Source organism: Pseudopipra pipra, chromosome 4 (genome assembly GCF_036250125.1).
Source record: "Pseudopipra pipra isolate bDixPip1 chromosome 4, bDixPip1.hap1, whole genome shotgun sequence".
NCBI lineage: Eukaryota > Metazoa > Chordata > Aves > Passeriformes > Pipridae > Pseudopipra > Pseudopipra pipra.
Genome location: NC_087552.1, coordinates 17,962,902 through 17,987,063, shown reverse-complemented (window position 1 = coordinate 17,987,063; position 24,162 = coordinate 17,962,902). Strand labels below are relative to the sequence as shown.

Here is a 24,162-nt window from a genome sequence, read left to right as displayed (position 1 = left end):
CCAAGTAGCACATCCCTCCAAGTCACTTCTCAGGGGTGCCTGTAGAGGGGGATCCCTCGCCAAGATGGCACTGGGAGATCTGTGGGTTCCCGATATTATAGCAGTAATGGACTGAATGCAGACATCTAAGATCTATTTGCCTGGCACCAACACAGCAGCCAGGCTTGAATTCTTTACTGCAACCCCTCCTGTGGCTTCCTTTCTTCAGCAGCTGTTCATGTCATACGAGTAGTTACAGATATCACCCTTGAATTTGACTGGTTAGGGCAGAAAGAGGGGTAGAAACACCTCCAGCCTAAATCCAATTGGGGAACTGAAAGAGGGGAGCAGGGAGGAGGGGCTACAGGTAGTTCTAAGCTGCCTCCATTTCGACCCCGTTGCAGCAGTGGGAGCAGAACCAGCAGCACCCAGCTGGAAACCCACTTGTTTCCAGTGCAGCAGATAATTCAGTTGTGCTACTGACAAGTGATGATGAAGAGGAACCAAGAGATAATGATGGGTATGTGACAGATGAAGTGTCTTTCTACAGTCTGATTTCTGACATTGGGTTGAAAGAGGTTGTTGCCCACAAAATCTGCTGCAAAATCCAGCAGAAACCTTTCTTCTCTGTTCGTGGAGTCATTAACAAATGGATCTTACACTGTGGCTTGAGACACACTGAATTGCCTGAAGTACATAAAAGCTCTTGAAATGGTTGTGTTGCTGGGCTGGGATGTTGCTAGATCAGAGAAGGGGATGTTTTAATTTCGGACACTTTATGTGTTGGTAACCCTCCATGCACAGTGAAATTAATGGCTGTGTGTTCTTTCTGGTTCTGTTCATCTAGAACATGGCCAGCAGGTCCTGTTACCTCTCCAGTCTGGAGAGAGGAGAACTCACAGGTATGGATCCACATGTTGTTATCCTTTCAGCTTTATGGGAGGGCAAAGAGGACAGAGGGGATTCTGCACAGCTCAGCTGGCTGATGTGGGATGCTACGGGCAGCTGGCTTGAGCACAGACCTTGCTTTGCAGCTCCAACTAGCACGTCCCTCCAAGTCACTTCTCAGGGGTGCACACACAGGGAGGAACCCTTGCCAAGATGGCACATCTGTGGGTTCCTTATTATTCTGGCAGATACTGACTGATTGCAGGTACTCCAAGTCCTATTAGCCTGGTGCCAGTGCAGCATCAAAGTTGAATTCTTTACTCCAAACCCCTCTTGTGGTTTCCTTTCTTCAGCAGCCGTTCATCTCACATGGATTGTTTATGGCTATCACTGCTGAATTTTCCCATTTGGGGGAGAAAGAGGGAAAGTTACACCTCTGGGTCAAATCCAGTTAGAGATGTGAAACAGAGGAGGTGGCAGAAGGGCGTTCAGATGTTATTAAGCTGTCTCTGATTTTACCCTGTTCCATCAGTGGGAGCAGAACTCGCAGCACCCTCTTGCTTGTTTTCAGGGCAACAGCTAACTGACTATTACTTTGAATGTTCTTAACCAAAATAAGAAGTCTATAGCCTGCCATTCTTTGCCTGTTCTGTCGTAACTGCTTCACTGAGCTGGTGTTAGTATGGAACACCAGGCATGCACACCAGATTCTAATTGTATTTTCTTTTCTCTCCCTTCCCATATGCATTGGTGAAGCTTCTTGAAGGTGAGTTGACTTTTTCCAATGGAATTATCCTGAGTGTAATCATTCTTTTTTATTTGTCTTTTCCAGCAGTCTCTAGTACCAGGGATTGAAACTGCATTTAGCAGAAGGCAAAGGACAGTGCTAAAGCCTCTGGCCAATGTCTTAGAGAATGGATCCCATCTGTGTCTGCTAGCTGCTATCAGACACAGTGGAATATCCCTGCAACAGAAGTTGTAGCTGAATGCTCTTGCAGGAAAGAACTTTAATTTGGTGACATTTTCTGTAATTTTAATTGATTAGTGCTGGATTATTGTTACATGGACACTGGAGTTGCAGAGATCATTGTTGCATGCGGTTTCTGAGAATTAAAAAGTGAACAGCAGGTCTTGATCCTTCAGATGTTACAGACTAGGCCACTAAAAATTGATCTCCTTTGAACTTGGGTTTGAACTTGGGTGATAAAACTCCATTTTCAAGTTACCTTAACTGAGGAGGGAGATGATGGCAATTTCTAGGGAGACACTGCTTCAAGTGTTTTTATAATTTCCAAGGACTGTTCTCAATAAGACTCGTTTGATAGAAAGTGCCTTTGAGTGGGGAGGTTTCATTGAACACAGACAAAAAGAGGGCAACAGTTTAGCATCATACAGCAACAAGGAAGCACAGCAGCTCCAGAATGTACAGTTTTAGATTTAAGCATTTATTCCATCCCTTCTGAAACTTTTGGAACAAAGCACTCTGTGTTTTGCCACGCCTTTTTCTTGTGTATGTGCTACGTCACCATGCTCCTTGGGAACTTGACTGCAGTCCTCTCTCCCCTATCACACAGCAATTGTTGCCATTCCTTACCATAGGATCACAGCAGACCGTATTAGTAAGAACAGTGTGAGAGACCTTCCCTTTATAGGGCATATTTATTCACAGGCAGTGTATCTCAGTGGACACTGAGAATCTCTCAGGTCACGTTTTAACTGTTTGTAGGGTGATTATAGCAAATGTTTTGTTTCTGTAGCAGAATAGTCTCAATGTGTGGAAGGGTTCAGCCTTAATATTTAGGAAACTACTTTGTGTGAGATTGCTTGTAACCCAGCTGAATAGTGTCCATTTCAAATAGGACCCATTACAAACTATTTACAATAACGCGTTTGAAGGATAGTTCCAGGGAAAAAGAGAGAGTAAATGATAGATCTGACTTACCAAAATTAACTTACAGGGTATGAACAACAAAGGAGAAATCTTACACCAAGAAGCCAGCAACTGTTGGACAGCCCTGTACTGCGCAGTTATGATGAATATGAAACAGCAGATGATGTGACTGATGTGGAATCTGAAGTGACTGACGTAGAGTCTGAAGTGACTGATGTGGAATCTGAAGTGACTGACGTAGAATCTGAAGTGACTGACGTAGAATCTGAAGTGACTGATGTAGAGTCTGAAGTGACTGATGCAGAGTCTGAAGTGACTGATGCAGAGTCTGAAGTGATTGACATAGAGTATGCAGTGGCTGACACAGAGTATGCACCGGCTGATGTAGCGCCTGAAGTACGGAGATCATTGGACGAGGAACCTGCAATTTCAGAGTACGTATGCCTCGTGACCTACCAAAGAGTGATTTTTGCTTCTTTGAAGCCTTCACTTTACTTGTTTCCCTCTTCCAATGAGGATTGCATCCTGTGCTGCATGATGATGAAAGGATAATGTTTGCACTTGGGGAGAAAAAGGCAGCCCAAGGCAGATGGGCAACTTTGCATACAGCCTTAAAGACGAGTTTGGGGGTATGGCAAGAAAGGGTGATTAGTCACAGGCCCTTGCTCATAAGATGTTGCATTTACTTTTCATGTTAGGCTCTAGTAGTGATCTTGGATATGGAAATATTTTCAGTAGTGTGGATGGTTTGGCATCACAAGACTGGCAGGCAGCAGCCAGGCCAATTCTGTGCAAGTCTTAATAAAGCTGGTATGCTTTGAGCCTTTTGGATTACTGAAAGGCAACATAAGAGAGAACTTAAAATAAAAAAAGAATATTTTTTCCTTCGGTCTCAAGCTTCTCTGTTACAGAGCGTGCCTTCCTGCTCTCAGTAGGTAAGGCTGGAAGAGCTCAGAGCTGCAGAACATTGACCAGAGGGTTCTTCCTGAGGCTGGAGCTTGCCAGAGCCATCTGCAGTGTTACTCTGTAGTGTCAGACCTCATTCCATTCTAGAATGAATACTTTCCAGAGGACAGCTTGATGCTTTGGTTGCAAAGCTGTTATTGATGACCCGTTGGAGATAAATGCTGCCATATATAGACTTCCCAGTGCTAGAGACTGCTCTTACTTCAAATCCTAGAGCAGGGTGGCTGACTTCATCTTTCTCCCAGTGAAAACCAAGACACTGTCTCCTTTAGGACAGGGAGATCTGAACTCTTCATTACATGCAGCAAACTGAGAGAGTTAAAGACATACAGGGTTCTTCCAAAGAAATGCATCGTGGCTCCTCAGTGCAGTCAGATAATTATGTGACATTTTATAGATGAGTAACCCTCGATGCCCAGTGGTACTAATTCTGGGTCTGCTCTCTCTAGGGAATGGCAACGAGCTGTAAGGTGCCCGATCTGCATGGATTTTTTTTCACAGGTAAGGATCCCCGTTGTCATCCTTTCAGCTTTGTGGGAGGGGTAACGGGGCAGAGGGGGAGCTGTGCAACTCAGCTGACTAATGTGGGGTGCTATGGGCAGCTGGCTTGAAGCACAGACCTTGCTGTGAAGTTCCACAAGTCACTTCTTGGCGGTGCACGTAGAGGGAGAAACCCTTGCCAAGATGGCCCTGGCAGATCTGGGGGTTCCTTATTCTAGTCATGGACTGATTCCAGATATTCCAAGTCCTATTTTCCTGGTGCCAGTAGAGCAGCAAACTCGAATCCTTTCCTCCCAACACGTTGTGGTTTCCTTTCTTCCAGATTATACGAAGTGTCCGACAGGTTGTGTCAACCCAGTGTGGCCATCTCTTCTGCAGTCGGTGCATCGCTGTTGCCCTTGAGAATTCCAGGGCTTGCCCAACCTGCAGAACAGAACTCCCTCCCAGAGACTATCATCCCGTTTATTTCTGAGTATTTCTGTTTCTCAGGACAGAAGTATCCCCCCCAGTCAGATGGATTTTCGGGGGTAGGTGGCAGAAAGACTTTTTTCTTCATGTACATAGTTCTTGTTGTATACAGTTCCATTTTTCCTGAGTTTAACTATAAATAAACTATTAATTTATTTAAATAGAGTCAAGTCTGTCTGCTTATCTATGTTGGACTCTGCTGGTAGACAGAGACTTCTTTTAACAGGTGGCAATAAACTTCTTGGTTTGATCAGTCAGAAGCACTCATTCTTTTCATCACCCTGTAGTTTTTGATTTTGGGGGAAAAATGCTAAAGGCATAAGCTTTGTAGTTCTTGGGGCAGTGTGTGTTGTATGGTAAAAGGAAAGGGGCAGTGCTTGGGGTGTGAGGGCTTCTGTTTCTCAGGAAAGACTCAGCTGAATGTTTTGGTGAAAATGTCCTGATTTCAGTACTTTGAGAATTGAAAGAGCAGCAGATTGTGCACACGTCCAAAGAAAAATATTTTCTTTGAGAATATAGCTGTGTAAACTGCTGTGTTCAACATTTAGCCTGCAAAATACGTCTTTACCTGTGAGGTAAAGACATAAAGCAACCGCTGGGGAGCGCATCACCACCATGATCACTACCCTCACTATCATCATCACCATCATCATTTACCTTTCCCACTCTAAAACCGACTTGTCTGCAGAACAAGGAGCCAGCAGCAGCTCCTAGACCCCGGCTGCTGACGTGGTCTGGCAGCAAGTGTCCCCATCAGTGACAGGGAGATACAGTGGACATCGCCAGCCAGTGCTGACGGCATGTACCTGTCCAGATTTTGGGAGAAAGCGTCCTGCTCAGCACACAAGTTGTTTCTCTAACTGCCTGCAGGCCTAAGCAAGACCTACACTTCCCAAGCTCTGGTTTCAGTGCTTGCAAACATCTCCATCTGCCAGCTGGCCGTGGCACTTCACAGCTCAGGGGCTGTCGCTGCTGAAACATCCTACCCTGCATGTGAGTCTTCCACAAGGGCTCATCCTGCATTTCCCCTTGAAAAATTCAATTTCATCAGTGGAGTTTTCAGATCCTGGGGATGGAAACCTCAGGGAAAAAGAAACTGTCACGGACTTCAGGTGCCATTACCTACCCAACCACCACTGGATGTGGCACACTAAGGGTTGACTTAAGGGCATTTGCAATCAGAATGCCAAATTCCTTGCTGCTTGGAGAGGAAATCAAAAATAAAGACAGTTGCATTGTTACACTGACATTTCGGGTCTATTTGGATTAAAAGATAAAAGTTTGCTGCAAGTTGTCATATCTGAAAAGCACTGCTTCCTTCTGTAAAGGAACTTTTTCATAGGTATTTTAGGATAGGAATTCTTTAGTCCTCTATTGCATTTTATGGATTTGATAGGTTGCATATTTGGAAAGATGTACTTTTACTTCTTCCAGCAAATCTCACACAAGTTCAATTCAAACCTCTGCTTTGATTGTTGTTTGCTTGTTTTACACCTGCTCCATCAGCAGCCAACGGGTCTTTGCCAAACCTGTTAAACCAAACGTCAAGTTGATATGAGCAGGAGTCACCTACACAGGTGGGGGCTGGCAACCAAGACAGAACATGTGTCCAGGCTGAGAAATTGCATATATTACCTTCTCAGTAACCATCCTGTTTTCACAAGATAGCAAAAAAATTTTCCTTTTCAAGCGAAAGTCCAGCCAACAGTCTAGAAAAAAAAACCCAAACAGAAAGCAAACAAACAACAACCCTCCCCAAACCAAACCAAACAAACAAACAAAAAAAAAACCAAAAGCACACCCATGAGACAGCTGTGGTGTGAAATACAGGTTAAGAGCCACTCCACAGAGCATTTCCCCAGGTGAAATGACATAAGGAAAAAGCCCCCCAAAGCCCCACCAAGAATCAGTGGGTTGGAGTCAAGACCCCAAACTGCCTTAAGAAAGGAGAGCAAAAGCTGAGAGTATTATGGTTTAGGTTGGCATGTTATTGTCAATACAAATAGTTGTAACCTAGCTCATTTCACATGTGTTATGAGGTAGCTGTGATAAAATGGATGGATGCAACATTTTTGTCAAGCCCAGTTGTTTTGGGGAAGATTATCTGCATGGCAGTAGATTTATAAATGTGGTGTGGGACCTATATTCTCCCCTCAGCACCTTTTTGTCTCCAGGCTCATTTTAGCAGGGAAAGCAGTTCCAGATTTCCAGCTAAACCAGCCCAGGATTATCTCATGCCCCAGTAGCCTTTTTATGCACATGAAGTGACTGGGGCTAATTTTCTTAGTTCTGTGTCGGATGTTTTGTGTAGTTTCATAGTATTGCTTAACACAACAGACATAAGAAAATTCACATGATTGAGAGCCCAGACCTGGCATGCTGTAGGCTCACCTGTCAGAGGCTTGGGGTCATCATTTTTAGATGCTGACAGGGATGTGCTTTTCCCATGCAAGTGCACAGAGATTGTCAGAGACCACTTCTATTAGCTGCCTCCAAAGAGAGGGAGGATTTGCTCCAGAAGTTTTCAGTATTTCTCTGGCACTTGGCTACGAAGTGCTGGAAATTGCAGGTCAGCTTAGCTAAACACAGACCAGTTTTGATTAATATGAGAGATGAATGCAAATGGCATGGTAGCAGTTGATGGGGCAGTGATGCTCAGAGGGGGCGAGAGGCAGTTTTGGAGGGTGATGCAACAAGTTTGTCTGCCAAATATTTCTGGTAAGGCAGCTGCTGGCAAATAGTTTCTGATAAGCCACAAACACCATGCAGTGGTGAACAATCAAAAAATAAAAATTAAAGGGGAGAAGTTAACATTATCCCAATATTAGCCTCTAAAAAGATGACCAGCAGTTACAACTTCCCTTGGTTTCCTGTGCGCCCCAAGGACGCAGCAACCCCGCTGACTTTTGCAGTGTCAGGATTTCTCCTCCTTATACTTTGGGTTTAATTTAAGACCTGTGTAGAGATAGAAAGCTGAGCATGTGGGCAAAGCATCACACCTGACCCAGTCCTGCTCTGTCAAAACAGACTGTTGTCAGCAAAGCCACAAGGAGAAAGGCAGGGCTGTGTTTTCCAGGTGCTGTAACCTGCTGCCCTGGAGCCGTAGGTTAGAGGGCTTCGACCCCTTGCACAAACAGTGCAAATCAGTGTCGGTGGGGTTTTGGGAAATGGTTATTAATGTTCATGCTGTTTCCCCTCATAGAGGACACAGAAGTGTTTTTAGAAAATTAAGGACTTTCACCTGCCTTGCATTGTGACTTGTGCCCTGCTGAAGTAGAATTAAACTCTCTCTTCTTCTGGAGGTGGGGACGTTTACAGTTTATAGTTTTTGTGAAACTGTAAAAAGCTAGCAGAGGCTTCAGGATGCAACTCCAGGTACTAATATCCAGTTCCCCAGCCTTTAGGAAAATTCTCCTCTTTGGGCCGTTTATGCCACCACTTTCCTCCCCTTGGTAGTCTTCACAGTCCTGGGACCAGTCCAGTTCAAAACTTGGACACGCTCCCATGGAATTCGGGGGGTGCTGACCCCATTTAGAGCAGTGCTGTGGCCTGTGGACCATGGAGTGAAGGGCAGCTGTGTGACGTTGCAAAGTCCCTGTAAAGGTGTTTTCTTCTACAGTGACCACTGATGTCCCCCAGGAGGGATGATGGGGGTACTCTCTGGGAGGAAAAGCACAGCACAGGCTGTAGCAGCACGCTCTGTCTAAGAGGAAATACAGCAGCTCAAAATTTGTCTTACAAGTTTATCAGTGACGACCTCAGCAAAGAGAGTCACCTGATCATTGATAAGCTCAATTGAGGAAGGTCTGCTGGTTTTAGTGTTGAAGAGTGCTGAGAGCAGCTTGAGCAAACTATCAGACCCCACCACAAGGACATGCAAGACAGAGGCTCCCTGACTGAGGCTGGGAGCAGCAAGGATGTGCAGGCCCTGATACAAAACTGAGAGTCAGGAGTGTGAAGCAGAAGAAACTAGAGAGTTGCTAACACCTTTGTCAGCAACAAAACATATTTTGCTGAGTAAGGTGACAACACATAATCTAAAAAAATTACATATGACTGACAGTCAATCACTCTATACTATAAAAGCCCAGACTTTTTAACAGTAGGGTCTCCTAACAAACCCCTTCTCTGAATGTGTGTGGAGATTTCTCCCTGGAGTGGGAACGCCCCTCAAGGTTAGTCCTCGAGACTGAGCAAAAGAGATTTGCCCCTGGTCATTGCTATGAGTGAGTAACACCAACCTCTACTTAGTAATTGTTTTGCTAGCTTTAATATAATTACTTCAATTGTTTTATTACAATTACTTCAATATTCCTTGAAAAAAAGTTCGCTATACTAATAGTTAAAGCTATCCATCCATGTTGTGTGGTAAGTAATTCTGACAAAACTCCTTTTTTTCTATCATTATCATTACTGTAACCCATTTCAATAAATCATTCCTTTTATTTGTATAAATATATTTGGTTTGCCATCCTTAATCCTGCAGGACAAAGCTGTATAAAGGTCAATATAAACCACTGAAAAGTCTAGGGCTAAGACTGGATCCAGGTGCACGTAGGCTCCTCTCTGAGAAGGAGTTTAGAAAAGCAATGGGGCTTCTCTAATAATATACTTTCTCTAATAAACTCTGTCTGAAGCTCCCACTCTGCCTGTGACAGAGGTGCTGAAAACCCACCGCTGTCTCAAGTATCTCAGGGCCCACAGCAGCTGTGGTCAAGCCCTTCACACCTGCGTTTCACCTCTTGGAAGATATGCTGGAGAAACCTGCTGACTGCAGGTCCTGCACACATGGCTTGCTTTACACCCTCCTCCCGTCAGAGACGTGATCCAGGGACAATTTCTGGGCATGAAAAGTACATGTTTAAGGAGGGATGGCAGTGGGACTTGGCTTGCTTTGTAAATAAACACCGGGGGTGTGTAATGCGATAGCACGTATACTTGGCTCCAGCTGGGCTGTTTCTCTATAGTGTGTTGTTTTGGGGTTCTGGACCAGAAATCTGTAGGTTTGTTTTTGTACCAGTGACTCAACCACTAAACTGCTAAACCTTCTCCACAGTCAGCGTCTCAGAAAAGCCAAACACAAGCAACTCAGACTGCATGAAAACATGAGCTGCAGACTGGCCTGAAAGCCAAAAGAAAACTATAATTTACTGGAAGGGAAGGTCCTCTTTAAATTTACAGAAAAGAGCATATATAGAAATCTAACAAAAGCATGTAATGATTGTCTGGCAGGGACCAGGGAATGCTGCTGCAAGAAGTGCTGCAAGAAGGCTTCTTTTGGTTGAAAACTCTTTCCTCAGTTAGTATCTGGTCACATAGCTCCAAAAATAAAAGCCAGGGTAGTCCTCATTCAGGTGGATCCTTACATGCAGAACTACTAATGATGTACCATATACTCTCTTTTTATCCAATTCTCCTTCTAGGATATTAGAAGACTCTATGAAGTAAACTAAGTTGAACTTCCAGCTGTTGCTGATCTCAGCTCCAAAATATAATTAGCTAGGTCTGTGTGATCATGTGATGGGCAGGTGCTGAGCTAACTTGGGGATGTTTCTCACCATGTTTCTAAACATGCCACAGTGTTAAGAAGCACAGGATAACTGGTAACATGGGCCTCTTACAACAAGGTGTCTATTGTCTGCTTGACTAAGGACACAGCAAACATTAGCTGGGTATCAGAGATGAGGAGAAAGAGAACTGCTTTGAAACAGTTATAAATATTCTGCCTTCTGAAAGGGCTGTTTGGGATGTTTCCCTGTGTTTGAATGACACCTCATTGCCATTTGAAGGAAACACCAAATGGAAGAGGGTCTCAGAGCCTTACAGCACATCCCGGCTGATGCAGAGTCTGCCCAAAGCTATGGCTGTCCAAGCGAGGCACTGCCAGAATATATGTCACCCATCAACAGGGCCAATGCCCTGCTCCATAGCAGACACAGAATTTCATACCATGGGGAAATCAATCCCTTGATTTTCAATGCTAATCATGGCACTTCTCAAACTGGAGCTAGAGCTGCTTTCTCCCCTCCTTTTTTCTTTTTTTTTTTAGGTTGACCAAACCATCTAAGAAAGGAGCAAGAAGGGACACAAATGAACAGAAGTAAGAATTTCTCAAAATCAAATCTTTTTTAATTCAACTATCGCTGGCTCTTCTATATCTTTACAAACAAGTTTCTGGATGTAGAATGCCTACTGAGACAACTAATTTTATTAATTTTTTTTACCCAGGTCAGACCAAAAAACACAAAAGGCCATATTCTGCCTCATATTTGCAATTCCCATTGCACCACGTATGCCCTGGAGAGCAAATCTACAACTTTGTGGAAGCATTAACGCCTTTTTGGTTAATTTTATGTTCAGATTTCTTTCTTCCTGCTCACATTACAGATTCCTACTCCCTACAGAGCAGGGCACAAAAGGTTTCTGGGAAACTGGGCTCTGCCTTTTCACAAAAGGAGGACAGATGTGCCCCAAAGCCCTCCTACACGATACCAACTGCTGGGCATACAACAGACCTGCTGGTTAATGATCTCGCCCAGAAGTAATGTTTTAACCATAGAGTAATTTTTGTTTGCTTCAAAAGCCACAAAGCCAAAGAGGAAGTGTAGGAGAACGTGGGCAGGACGGCGGCCAGGAGCCTCATGACCTCATCTTTTTCCGCCACATGGGGATTGGTGGCTGTGCTTGGGACAGGGTTTAAATTCCCGAAGGTCACAGATGTCAGGCAGTCAGGGGACAAGGGCAGAAAGACAGAGCTTCTGGGAGCCAACTGACTGGAGCTGCTGCTGGGATCACTAGGAGTGCTCTTGCTGCAGCTGACTCCTCCAGCACCAGAAAAGGTAATTTTTTTGCTTTTACTACCTGACATGTGCTAATCTGTCTGCAGCTTTAGTCAAGCAAACACTGAGCAGGAGATCTTTGAAAATTGCTTCACTGGGCAGGGACATTTGATGCTGCTCTGTGGAAAAAGGTGTGTTTTTATAGGAGCAAGGTTGCTTTAGCAATGCAAGGTATTATACATAATGACAATTTTAAACCTGTGTGCTTATAGATGTCAGGAGGAGGTTGTTGAAAACTCTGCCACTGAATCATGTGCTGCAAACTCAAAGCTGGTGCTTGAACACAGAAAGCTTTCTCCCTCATGTTACCACTGCCTGGCAGTGTCCTTGTTTTTTCTGGCAGGCTCACAGTTTGTGCTGCACAATCCTGAATGGATGGGACACTCGTCCTTCTCTGTGTAACTTGAAATTGCAATACCTCTAGTAGAGTGTCCTGTCTCAGGGCCAGCCTTACTAATGCATTTTAAATATGTCCTAAGTAGCCTTTTTTTTCCTGCTATGATTTACCAAAGTTTTAAATGACTCTTGTTCATCAGTGAATTGGTTTAATTTCTCAGGGATGTTCCGTATCCTGGGAACTGGTCTGTAAGCACCAAAATTTACTGTAGCTCAGCACTCTCCTAATTTCAGCAGGAATTAGTCATTTATTAAATTGCTAAAACTGCAATGTAAGCAGATGTTTCACGTTATCTCTTGTTTGGAAACACAGGTTATTTTGTTCAAGCTTCTGGAGGAGGAAATAAAGGTCTATCAATAAAAGCAGTTTATGTTCATATAAACTGACTTTACTCAGAAACTGAAGTTAATAACCCTGAAAACTAGTTTTAAAATAACTGACAAGAGAATCCAAACTGAGTTGGCTTTATGCTGTCTCTTCTCAAAAAAAATACGTTAAATGAATGAAGATAAACCAAAGCTGATATTGATAACACTTGGGCTATCACAAAGCTTTTCCTTTGTCTGTGCAAGTCATTAGGTGACAGGATTCAGTTCACCTTCTCAGTGTGGCCACTCTCACCAGCTGCTCAGCTCTTCTCAGAGCCTCTTAAAAATTATTGTAGCTTTTGAGTAGCTAAGTCATGACAAACCAGCTGGGTGTGTGGTGGTGATGAAGGACAGAAGACAAAAATTAGTATGTGCAGGTTGGATCCACAGCAGGGAGCTGTTCTCAGCACAGTGAAGTACACTGGGAAAAAGGAAAAGCCTATGGCATTTTTGTGGTACTTTACCTTGTTGACTCACTGTTCCAAAATATTTTCTAGGTAAAACATCACAATGAAGGTGGCAGTTCTGTGTTTATGCCTTATCAGCATCACCGCTGCATGGCCAGTGAGTAAATCACAAATGTGGATCACCAATCACTTGTATTATTTTCTTTGCATCTTAGTGAGAAATACTGATAAATGCTTTTTCCTTTTCTCCCTTCAAGGTCAGTAAATCCAAGCAGCAGGCCATTTCTGCCAGCTCCGAAGAAAAATATGTAAGCTCCTTTTGTCTTTCTATTCATTATCTTTAATAAATACTTTTTGATTTTTTTTTTTGTTTCCTCTAATACATCTTTTCTGGTACTTGTTTTATGATTGTAGATGCTTGCAGGGCATGTCCTCACCTGGCTGTTTGGAGCCAGTTTCATAGACTTTTTCCTGTGTCTGGTGTCCTGGTTGAGGACTTTCATTAGTTCTATCTCTGCACCAGCACTGCAAACCTTTTGTCTTAATGAAAAATGTGTCAGTTGCCAGTTAAAAAGAGAAAAGGACTATAGCATGGCACAACTACTACAGCCCACATTTGTTAGTGTGGATCAGATGACAATATTTGGTGTTGGAAGAGCACTTTAATCCAATTCCCATCATTTTTTGGAGTGATGTAAGTGAACGGTATTAATTTTGTATATAGCTATTTGATTTATACTCCACTGCCAGCTGCTACCCATGTAAAATCAATTCTTTGCTCTGAGAACCAGCTACTGCACGTAGTTTAGAGTCTTCATGATGAGGGAGACAAATCAGTCCCAGTGGAACCGGTAAGTGTTTTGAACAACACTATGTCAGTCGAGTGCTGCAGGGCAGCCAGTGTGTAGCAACACTAATTTTCCTCAGTCAAGTGCAGTTCTTGCAGTAGCATCTCTCCCTAAATAGCATCTCCTCCTTAGGCAGGGTGAGGTGAATTCAAAGAAATGCCTGCACATAGCTCCCCAAAACTGCATAAGCCCTGGGCTAGCAGGACAGATACTAGTCTGCACATCTCACATCTGTGTTCATTTGCCTGATGCATAGTAAATGTTTTCCAGCACTTTCCTGATGTGTCAAGCAAAAGCCATGAAGATGTGAATGACAATGATGATGATGATAATGATTCCAATGACACAGATGAATCCAATGAGGTTGTCACGGGTTTTCCCACAGGCATTCCAGTCACTGTACCATTCCCCCCATTCCCTTTCACCCGGGGAGACAACGCCGGCAGAGGCGACAGCGTGGCCTACAGGATGAGGGCAAAGGCCGCACTGGTGAAGTCTATCAAACTCCGCAAAGATGCAAAAAAGGTAAACAGCACTGAGCAGTGGTCCCCATGGTTTTGGAAATGGGTAGTGAACTTGAAGATGGACATGTTGTTTTATGGGAGTCAGCTTTGAGAAGAATCGGTGAGGGGAAAGCAGGCATGAGTGAAGGAATCTATTTTCCCTTGTCTGGATACCCCAAATCAGGGGGTGTTGATGGTGCCAAGGCAGGAGTGTAGCCTGCTGCTGCAAGATATGCAACACTGCAATGATGTACTCACACACATGAAATCTGAGGACAGGATCAAATGTTAATTTCTCATAATGTGAAGGGTTCATTAACTCCATAAAAGTTAGTGTTTCCAGGCAGAGATGTACCATGCAAGCTTTGGGTGTCCCCTCAGCCTAAGCAGCTTTAGTGCAGTAGGGAAGCACTTGTTGATTGATAATTTCCCAGGAGTGACAGTGGCTCTTGTTTTGCTCTCTAACACAGGTCATGTATGATGCCACTGTGGAAGATGAGAGCGATCTGGATGCAGACAGCCAGTGAGCAGGGTTCTCCCGGGAGGATTCTGCTTCCCGCCGCTCCCTGGAGAAGCATGCCATCAGCGTGGAATGGTCTGACAAGAGCCACGGGCAGGACAGCAGCGAGCTGGACAGCAATCAGCCTGACCGGAGCATGGAAAATGACAGCAGGCAGAAATTCGACAGGCATGAGGCACACACAGCTGCACAGGTTTTCCAGTGATGTATCCTGAAGCAGCATCGTCATTGAGGAAACCTGCTGAACTCAGCCTTTGGGTATTAAACCCCTTGAGGAAGCCTTCTTACCTCTTCCAGAGCTGTGATCTCCTCCTGCCCAATTTCACTATCGTGCTACTGCTTCAGGCCAACGAAGTTGCAAAGAACTGCTACAATGCTTCTAAAAGAAGTCTAAAAACCAATTATGAGCTTTGAGGAACCATTTGAAGGGGCAAGCATTAGTCCAAAAGGCATCTTTTACAGGTTTACAAGCTGGGTACCACAAACAGGGTGTTGGGCACCAACCTTTAGCCCTGAGCTTAAAAAGGAGTTTTGAGCTGTATGTTTTTAGGTACAGAGCTTGACACCGACTGTGCAGAGCAGGCCAAGTGGTGCCCATCAGCAATAGCTCTGCTCAGCGCGCAGATACTTTCATGGCTGTACAGGGACAGCGGGGGCAGCCCGGAGAGGCACAAGTCCCCCTTATAACACCATGTTTTTTCAGAAGAGGGCAAAAGCAGGCTGCCTGAGGGAGCAGCTGAAAGCAGTACCTCTCAAAAGAAGAGGAACACAGCTATAGAAGAAGAACGATTTTCCCCCTCACCTCCTGTAGTTTCTCAGTGCCATCATCCCGTGCCAAGGAGCAGGGACTGAGATGGACTGAAATACCACCCAGACCCCAGCAAACCCCTCCTCCCAGTGCTCAGCCTTCCTGCTAAGCTGACAGCCAAACCTGGGCAACTGGAGGGACCCTGAGCACATCCAGATTTTTGGAGGATGGAAGATGCTCCAAAGCCCCCATCCTTTGCCAAGAGAAGCACTTAGTGCCATTGAGAAGGGTGCAAATCAGTCCCAGCAATAAGAAACCTACCTGAGTTTTTCTTCTGCAGAACAAGCCACTCACTACTGCCTCCCACCAAAGGCTTCAAAAATGTTTTTACTTAATTCAAACTGTCTCAATATGTATTTCTCTGATAGATCATCCACCAGCACTTCCCCGTTAAGAGATTGGCAAATGTGTTCCGAGGTCACAACCATTGCTACAGTCAAGCAAAGGCACAATTGGACACATGAATTACAATGCAATTCTCAGTGGGACTAGTAAAAATTATTATAATTGAATATTATCATCTTTTCGGGGCTTCTTTTGGTAATCCTTGCCTATTTCCCTACATCCTTATGGTGGATTTAGAAGGACTGCTGTGCAGGGTTGCTTTGGGGAGTGCAATCCTATCCCTGTGCTGAGCTGTGTGGGGAGCCAGGTGTCACGCTCCCTCTCATCAATAACCCACCATATGTCCCTGGCAGCCCGAGAGGATGATGCAGCCCTCTTTCACTTGGGTCGCCCTGGCAGCAAAACCAACTTGCCCATGGGCAGAGCCCTGTGGGCAAACACAGCCACGGTCGTGGGGCTGAAGGACCGAGCTAGTTGCTGGACCTCTGCTGCCTTGTGGAGTCCAGTTGTTTGTCTACCCACAGCTCAAAATCATTTTCGTTATTAGTGACTCAAAGAGTGAGAAGCAGTACCAACCCACTTGAGGTGGCAAATGGGTTTTCTCACATCATAGCACATTTTCTTGTCATCAGTGATCACTCTGCAGCAGGCTATGTCCGTATATGACATCTTATACTACATTCACCTTTCTTAAATTATTTTATGACCCTTGCTTTGATCTCCAGGGTACCCCTGATTTGGGAGAGTACAGAACTGAAAACCTCTGGCCAGTGAACCATGCATTTCTCACTTATGAGTTGCTTTCTCCTGACAAAAAAGGGTGGCAAACCATAGCCATCAGTGAAAATCCCAATGCTGTTTTTCCGGGGTGATTAATATAGAAGCCAGCTCAATCTGGGCTTAGTTTACACTGTTGGCCATCATTAACCTTTTATTTTTGGAAGTTAATAGATGTAAACTTCTTCCTTCATGAAATGGAAAGGCAAGGGGTATTTCAGAGGTTTTATGCCTTGCTTTAAAGCTGGTCCACATGGAAGGAGATAGAACAGGTATGTGGCCTTTTCAGCTTTTGTAGGATGCACAGAGAAGGGGCAAGAGATTTCCCTCCCTTCCACCACTGAGTGATGAGTATTTTCAAGAGTGGCTTTAGTTAAAAAGTGTTGGGTCTTACAATAAACATGTTTTCAGCCCCCTGCTGTGATCATTAGCAGCATTGAGGAAGATCAAGCCTGAGAGCCTTCAAATGTTCAACTTACTAAAAGCTACCCCTCCTTTTCCTCAGTGCTCTCTCCTCCCTTGCCCCTAATAACACATTCCTGCTAAAAGCCATCCAGTCCCACCCTGAAATACAAGTGGTGCTGGTTCCCCTCAGCCAACCTCCGCTGCACCTGGAGTGTGAGTGGACAGGGTCCCTGCCTTAATACATGGGATGTTTCATACTCCAGTAAATCCAGTTTAAACACTTGCTTTCCAAAAATCTTGGATCCAAAGGGCTTAGATAAAAAAAAAAAACCCTAAAGGAGATTTAATGCTTGATACACAAATGTTAAGATGCTAGAGCAATTCCAAATATATATTTAATATATGAATAATTAAGTACCTCCAACCAGCAACAAATATGAGGAATGAAGGATGTGAATATGATGACTGAAATGAGTTTCCTTCAATTCCCAGGCACAGGACTGAGAAAAATGGGGAAGTCATCTCCAACCATCCTTAAACTCTCAACATTTTGGCCTAAAAGCAACAGTTGTAATAACAGAGAAATTTTTGTAAGAAATGAACCTCCTCACATAGAGCACGATCTGAAAATATCCTTATGCTATCCACAGTGTTGGACAAATTGCCACCATCCTCCCCACACCCAAGAGTGCCCATGGGATCGGAAGCTGAGGAGCATCCCGCATCCAGCAGGGCTGACACAGGGTTGCTGCCGCTCTCAAGAGCTCCAGCCAACCCCTCTGAATGCAGGGCCAGTGGTAGACTGGCTAGAAGGAAAATGGAATTTTAATTTCACTTTTTTTCCCGTGTCATCTTTCACAGCAGAGCAGAGCCTTGGGGGGGAAGGTGCTGTCCCCAGAAACAGAGCAAACTTCCTCCTAACCCTGTTGGGAAATGCTCAGCAGAGGAACAGTTGAACACTTGAAAACTTCAAGACTTTAGAGACTTGAAATAAGCATCTAAATTGTTGGGGGGAAGAGGGAAGTTTGGTGTCCTTTTAATTGCTTTGAATTAGGGCTAAATTTAAAACGAGTCTTTTCAACAACAGAGCAATAAACACGGAGGAAGAAGGTTAAGAAAGGGTTTAATTTTCTCACGGGGGAGGGGAGGTTTTGGTGGGGTTTCTTTAGCCCCCGAAGGGCTGCAGCGCTACTCGGGCTGGAGGCGGAGGGAGGGGGACGTGTCCCTCTGCTGTGCCCTCGTGAGGCCTCGCCCGGAGGCTGCGCCCGGCTCTGACCCGGCACAAGCGGGATGTGCCCGCCGGGCCGGCACGAAGGGCAAGGAAGCAGCGGGCACAAAGATGCTCACAGGGCCAGAGCACCTCTCCTATGGAGCCAGGCTGGGACAGCCGGGGATGTCCAGCCTGGAGAGGAACGGGCTCCGGGGGAGGCCTCACTGCGGCCCTCCAGTGGCTGAAGGGGCCTGTAGGAAAGGCAGAGAGCGATTTCTTCACACGGGCAGTGAGTGAGAGGAAAAGGGGGAACGATTTTAAAGCAGAAGAGGGAAGATTTAGATTAGATGTTAGGAAGAGCTGTGAGGGTGTCGAGACACTGGAGCAGGCTGCCCGGAGAAGCTGTGGATGCCCCGTCCCTGGAAGGCACTATTCCAGGCCAGGCTAGATGGGGCCCTGAGCACCCTGGTCTAGTGGATGATGTCCCTATCCATGGCAGGGCAGTTAGAACCAGATGATCTTCAAGGTCCCTTCCAAGCCAAAGCACTCTGGGCCTCCACGAGGGTGCAAAGAGGTCACCGGCTACCGGACCATGGAATGTTACCAAACGGTTGCCATGCGGGCGTCCGCACGGAGGGGTCAGGAGCCCAACACTCCATCGACAGTTGGCAGTTGGCGGATACTCTGCTGGGAAGCAGGTGCAGAGCCTCTGTCTTCTCTGTCCCTGCTGGGAACAGAAGGCGATTTGCTGATAATTTTCACGACAAATTCTCAACTAACGGTACAGGTGAGTGTAGATGATCTTTGAAAATGTTTCTGATGCTGTGGGGCTGTTCTGGGCTTCAGGTCCAGCTGCAGGTGTCTGGGACTCAAGTGCCAGACTCATAGATTTCCCCTCTAGCTTTGGGCAGAAACTGGTGACTCGTGAAAGGGAATCTTAGAGTATGTGTGGCTATTTAAGAGAACAGGCATTCCAGATAGGTCATCTCCTCTCTTCTTTTCTGATAGGTTTGGAAGAACATCATTCTCTGATTCCTAGAAATCAGGACTTTGTAGCCTGTTCTACCTAAGGAATCTAAGGGATCGATTGCTGTAACTTCCCTGAAATTCCTTTTGTGGTGTTTGTCCCACTGACTTTTCCAGTGGTTTTAGATCACCAAACACCATGAGCACAGTAAGTACTTTACTACTCAATGCAAATCTGATTTCTGAAACATATTTTCTGGGGTACTTCTAGAAAGGATTTCAAGAGTTTTTAGCAAGGGCACGGGAGGAGAAGCCTGTTAAAACTTTATGTAACTTCATGTTCTGGGATACTGAAGGTTTTGAATCTCTTGGGGTGCTAGCAATAGCTCAGAAATGCTTACAGTGTGAGCAACACCCTGATAGAATTGTGAACTAGTCTTCTTCTTTGCAAGCCACTGGGATAGGCTTTTTCCTGGTGAGGCACCTGGTAAGAGATCAGGGGTGATGTCTTTTCCTTGATGCAATGGGCTCAGGTAGGAATGACCCAGAGCACCATTCAATGTGTATTCCAGACGTTGTGGAGTTGTTTTCTGTATCCTCGTGTACTTTCACTGCTGTTGCAAAAATGAGGGCCCCGTTAATATTACTCCCACACCAAATGCTAAGGCTTTGTTCTCTCTTAGAATCGGCGAAAGCGCCGTGGAGGAGCCATTAATTCCAGACAAGCTCCGAAACGAAGCAGGCTGCTGGCTTCTAGTGCAGGTGAGGCTTCAGCAGCAGAGCCAATAGACCTCGAAGAAAGTCGTGTGCTTTCTTTTGATCTTGGTAAGAACAGAAACTGCTTCTAGAGGTTTGACATACAGCTGAACATATGCTTTTGCCAGTTTCTAGGCCCTTTCCTGGGGAGGAAGGGAAACATGGGATTTTAGGAAGTGCCTAGTACGGCATCCCTAAACAACAAGCCTTCTCACAACCATTTGGGTTTGTTACTGAGCTGTGATCCATTTTCCACTAAAATGAGAGAGATTCCATGCTCTCATTTGAAAGAGAATGAGAGAGAATTTCCACTAAAATGAGGGAGATGAGCTGTGTATCAAAGGTCCTCAAGTGCTGCTCAGACATCTGAATGAACTCTGATGAGCTGGCAGGTGCCACAGCTGCCACTACAGAGGGTGGCAAACTAAGTATGAGATCTCTGAAGCTGGAAGAAGATAAGGAAAAGCTAGCTGTGCCCCATCCCTCAGGGGAACATGTACAGCATGGTACTGTAAAATTAGGATACCCTCTACGATTCTGGTTCTGCTTTGGGTTTTGTTTTGGGTTTTTTTTCTGTCTGATAAACATTACCCTATGTTAGATGAATCATCTGTTGGTGTGTACCTCCCACAAGATATTGTTATCCAACAGAATTGTGTGAGAAGTTCAGCTGCTGTTCCTCTTGCACTGCCACCTGTGAAAAAACAGGGCTGGTAATGGTCTCTGTGGACTGTTGAGGGCAAAGCTTGAGTGACATTTTGGCCACATTCCTGAAGAGAAGAGACCCAAGGCACAATCGAATCTACCTCAGCCTGTTCCACAGTGACAGCCCATTTCTCTTTTTCAGCTGTTGACGAAATCATAGATCTCACAGACGAATCTGCTGAGCCTGAAGTCATTGATCTAACTGGTGATGATTCTGTTGTGGTAAGTAATGAATGACACACTTCTGTCCATCTTGCAGTCAAATTAGTTTTCTCCTGTGCTCCTGGGCCTATCTTCTGGCATCTAACTAGGTAGCCTGACCTCCAGGGTTGAAACACAGCTCTGATTGACCACTTTAGACAGAGTTACCAGTCAAATGCACCTCTGAACACATTAACACTTCCAAGTATCCCTTGTAGTGAAAAAGTAATTGAAAAGAGCCTGTTGCTCCAGAACTTGGGCACAACATTTACCAGTCATTGGTAATGTAACAGAAGGAGATGCAATTTAAAAGGGAAGTTATTCCAGAGATCCTCATCATACAGGCCAGGGATTTAAAGAAAAAGAAAAGGAGAGGACAGGAAGACTTTGACTCCTCAAATATTAAGTGTTTACCTGCAACATCCATTTAAGGTACTCCTGGACACTGAGGTGTTCATCTAATAGGAAGTGTTCATGGCTATCACTGCTGAATTTGCCTGTTTAGGGCAGAAAGAGGGAAAGAAACACCTCCAGCCTAAATCCAATTAGGGAACTGAAAGAGGGGAGCAGGGAGAAAGGGCTACATGTGGTTCCTAAGCTGCCTCCATTTCGACCCCGTTGCAGCAGTGCGAGCAGAACCAGCAGCACCCAGCTGGAAACCCAGTTGTTTCCAGTGCAGCAGATAATTCAGTTGTGCTACTGACCAGTGATGATGAAGAGGAACCAAGAGATAATGATGGGTATGTGACAGATAAAGTAACTCTCTAAAGTCTAATTTCTGACACAGGGTAGAAATAGGTTTTTGCCAAGGCTTTGAGTTCTGCTTGATTCTGTGTGAAAAATTCAGACCTGGAATATAGTGGCCTGTCTGTTTTTGAAATCCCATCCAAAAATCCAGTAAAATCCAGCAGAAACCTTTTTTATCTCATTAAGGAATTAAGGAATGGATCTTACACTGTGGCTTGAGACACAGTGAAATGCTTGAAGTACATAAAAGCCCTTCAAATGATTGTGTTGCTGGGCTGGGATGTTGATAGATCAGAGAAGGGGATGTTTTAATTTCTGACACTTTATGTGTTGGTAACCCTCCATGCACAGTGAAATTAATGGCTACATTTTCTTTCAAGTTCTCTTCTCTCTAGCACACGGCCAGTAGGTATTGTTACCTCTCCAATTTGGATAGATGACTCCTCAGAGGTAAGGATCCACATGTTGTTATCCTTTCAGCTTTATGGGAGGGCAAAGAGGACAGAGGGGGATCTGCACAGCTCAGCTGGCTGATGTGGGATGCTACGGGCAGCTGGCTTGAGCACAGACCTTGCTTTGCAGCTCCAACTAGCACGTCCCTCCAAGTCACTTCTCAGGGGTGTACACACAGGGAGGAACCCTTGCCAAGATGGCACATCTGTGGGTTCCTTATTATTCTGGTAGATACTGACTGATTGCAGATACTCCAAGTCCTATTAGCCTGGTGCCAGTGCAGCATCAAACTTGAATTCTTTACTCCAAACCCCTATTGTGGTTTCCTTTCTCTGATGCAATGGGCTCAGGTAGGAATGACCCAGAGCACCATTCAATGTGTATTCCCCCCGTTTGTGGAGTTGTTTTCTGTATCCTTGTGTACTTTCACTGGTGTTGCAAAAATGAGGGCCCCGTTAATATTACTCCCACACCAAATGCTAAGGCTTTGTTCTCTCTTAGAATCGGCGAAAGCGCCGTGGAGGAGCCGTTAATTCCAGACCAGCTCCGAAACGAAGCAGGCTGCTGGCTTCTAGTGCAGGTGAGGCTTCAGCAGCAGAGCCAATAGACCTCGAAGAAAGTCGTGTGCTTTCTTTTGATCTTGGTAAGAACAGAAACTGCTTCTAGAGGTTTGACATACAGCTGAACATATGCTTTTGCCAGTTTCTAGGCCCTTTCCTGGGGAGGAAGGGAAACATGGGATTTTAGGAAGTGCCTAGTACGGCATCCCTAAACAACAAGCCTTCTCACAACCATTTGGGTTTGTTACTGAGCTGTGATCCATTTTCCACTAAAATGAGAGAGATTCCATGCTTTCATTTGAAAGAGAATGAGAGAGAATTTCCACTAAAATGAGGGAGATGAGCTGTGTATCAAAGGTCCTCAAGTGCTGCTCAGACATCTGAATGAACTCTGATGAGCTGGCAGGTGCCACAGCTGCCACTACAGAGGGTGGCAAACTAAGTATGAGATCTCTGAAGCTGGAAGAAGATAAGGAAAAGCTAGCTGTGCCCCATCCCTCAGGGGAACATGTACAGCATGGTACTGTAAAATTAGGATACCCTCTACGATTCTGGTTCTGCTTTGGGTTTTGTTTTGGGTTTTTTTTCTGTCTGATAAACATTACCCTATGTTAGATGAATCATCTGTTGGTGTGTCCCTCCCACAAGATATTGTTATCCAACAGAATTGTGTGAGAAGTTCAGCTGCTGTTCCTCTTGCACTGCCACCTGTGAAAAAACAGGGCTGGTAATGGTCTCTGTGGACTGCTGAGGGCAAAGCTTGAGTGACATTTTGGCCACATTCCTGAAGAGAAGAGACCCAAGGCACAATTGAATCTACCTCAGCCTGTTCCACAGTGACAGCCCATTTCTCTTTTTCAGCTGTTGACGAAATCATAGATCTCACAGACGAATCTGCTGAGCCTGAAGTCATTGATCTAACTGGTGATGATTCTGCTGTGGTAAGTAATGAATGGCACACTTCTGTCCATCTTGCAGTCAAATTAGTTTTCTCCTGTGCTCCTGGGCCTGTCTTCTGGCATCTAACTAGGTAGCCTGACCTCCAGGGTTGAAACACAGCTCTGATTGACCACTTTAGACTGAGTTACCAGTCAAATGCACCTCTGAACACATTAACACTTCCAAGTATCCCTTGTAGTGAAAAAGTAGTTTAAAAGAGCCTGTTGCTCCAGAACTTGGGCACAACATTTACCAGTCATTGGTAATGTAACAGAAGGAGATGCAATTTAAAAGGGAAGTTATTCCAGAGATCCTCATCATACAGGCCAGGGATTTAAAGAAAAAGAAAAGGAGAGGACAGGAAGACTTTGACTCCTCAAATATTAAGTGTTTACCTGCAACTTCCATTTAAGGTACTCCTGGAAACTGAGGTGTTCATCTAATAGGAAGTGTTCATGGCTATCACTGCTGAATTTGCCTGTTTAGGGCAGAAAGAGGGAAAGAAACACCTCCAGCCTAAATCCAATTAGGGAACTGAAAGAGGGGAGCAGGGAGAAAGGGTTACATGTGGTTCCTAAGCTGCCTCCACTTCGACCCCGTTGCAGCAGTGCGAGCAGAACCAGCAGCACCCAGCTGGAAACCCAGTTGTTTCCAGTGCAGCAGATAATTCAGTTGTGCTACTGACAAGTGATGATGAAGAGGAACCAAGAGATAA

At 45.0% G+C, this 24,162-nt stretch overlaps 4 long non-coding RNA genes across 5 annotated transcripts in view; 3 read left to right on the top strand and 1 right to left on the bottom strand.

Moving 5' to 3' along the window:
• LOC135412873 (uncharacterized) overlaps nucleotides 1-24,162 on the bottom strand; it is a 636,102-nt gene that overhangs the window by 260,034 nt on the left and 351,906 nt on the right. The window lies entirely within an intron of this gene.
• Nucleotides 1,421-4,766, top strand: LOC135412852 (uncharacterized). 2 transcript variants are annotated; one of them, XR_010429983.1, is made up of 4 exons: nucleotides 1,421-1,633; nucleotides 2,826-3,192; nucleotides 4,174-4,225; nucleotides 4,548-4,766. It is a non-coding gene; the product is annotated as an uncharacterized LOC135412852 (long non-coding RNA). The 2 variants fall into 2 exon arrangements; XR_010429982.1 differs by lacking the exon at nucleotides 1,421-1,633 and having other exon boundaries at nucleotides 2,728-3,192; nucleotides 4,548-4,764.
• Nucleotides 11,302-13,013, top strand: LOC135413833 (uncharacterized). Its single transcript, XR_010430418.1, has 3 exons — nucleotides 11,302-11,532; nucleotides 12,795-12,861; nucleotides 12,962-13,013. It is a non-coding gene; the product is annotated as an uncharacterized LOC135413833 (long non-coding RNA).
• Nucleotides 13,928-14,949, top strand: LOC135413832 (uncharacterized). The gene is made up of 2 exons (XR_010430417.1): nucleotides 13,928-14,077; nucleotides 14,526-14,949. It is a non-coding gene; the product is annotated as an uncharacterized LOC135413832 (long non-coding RNA).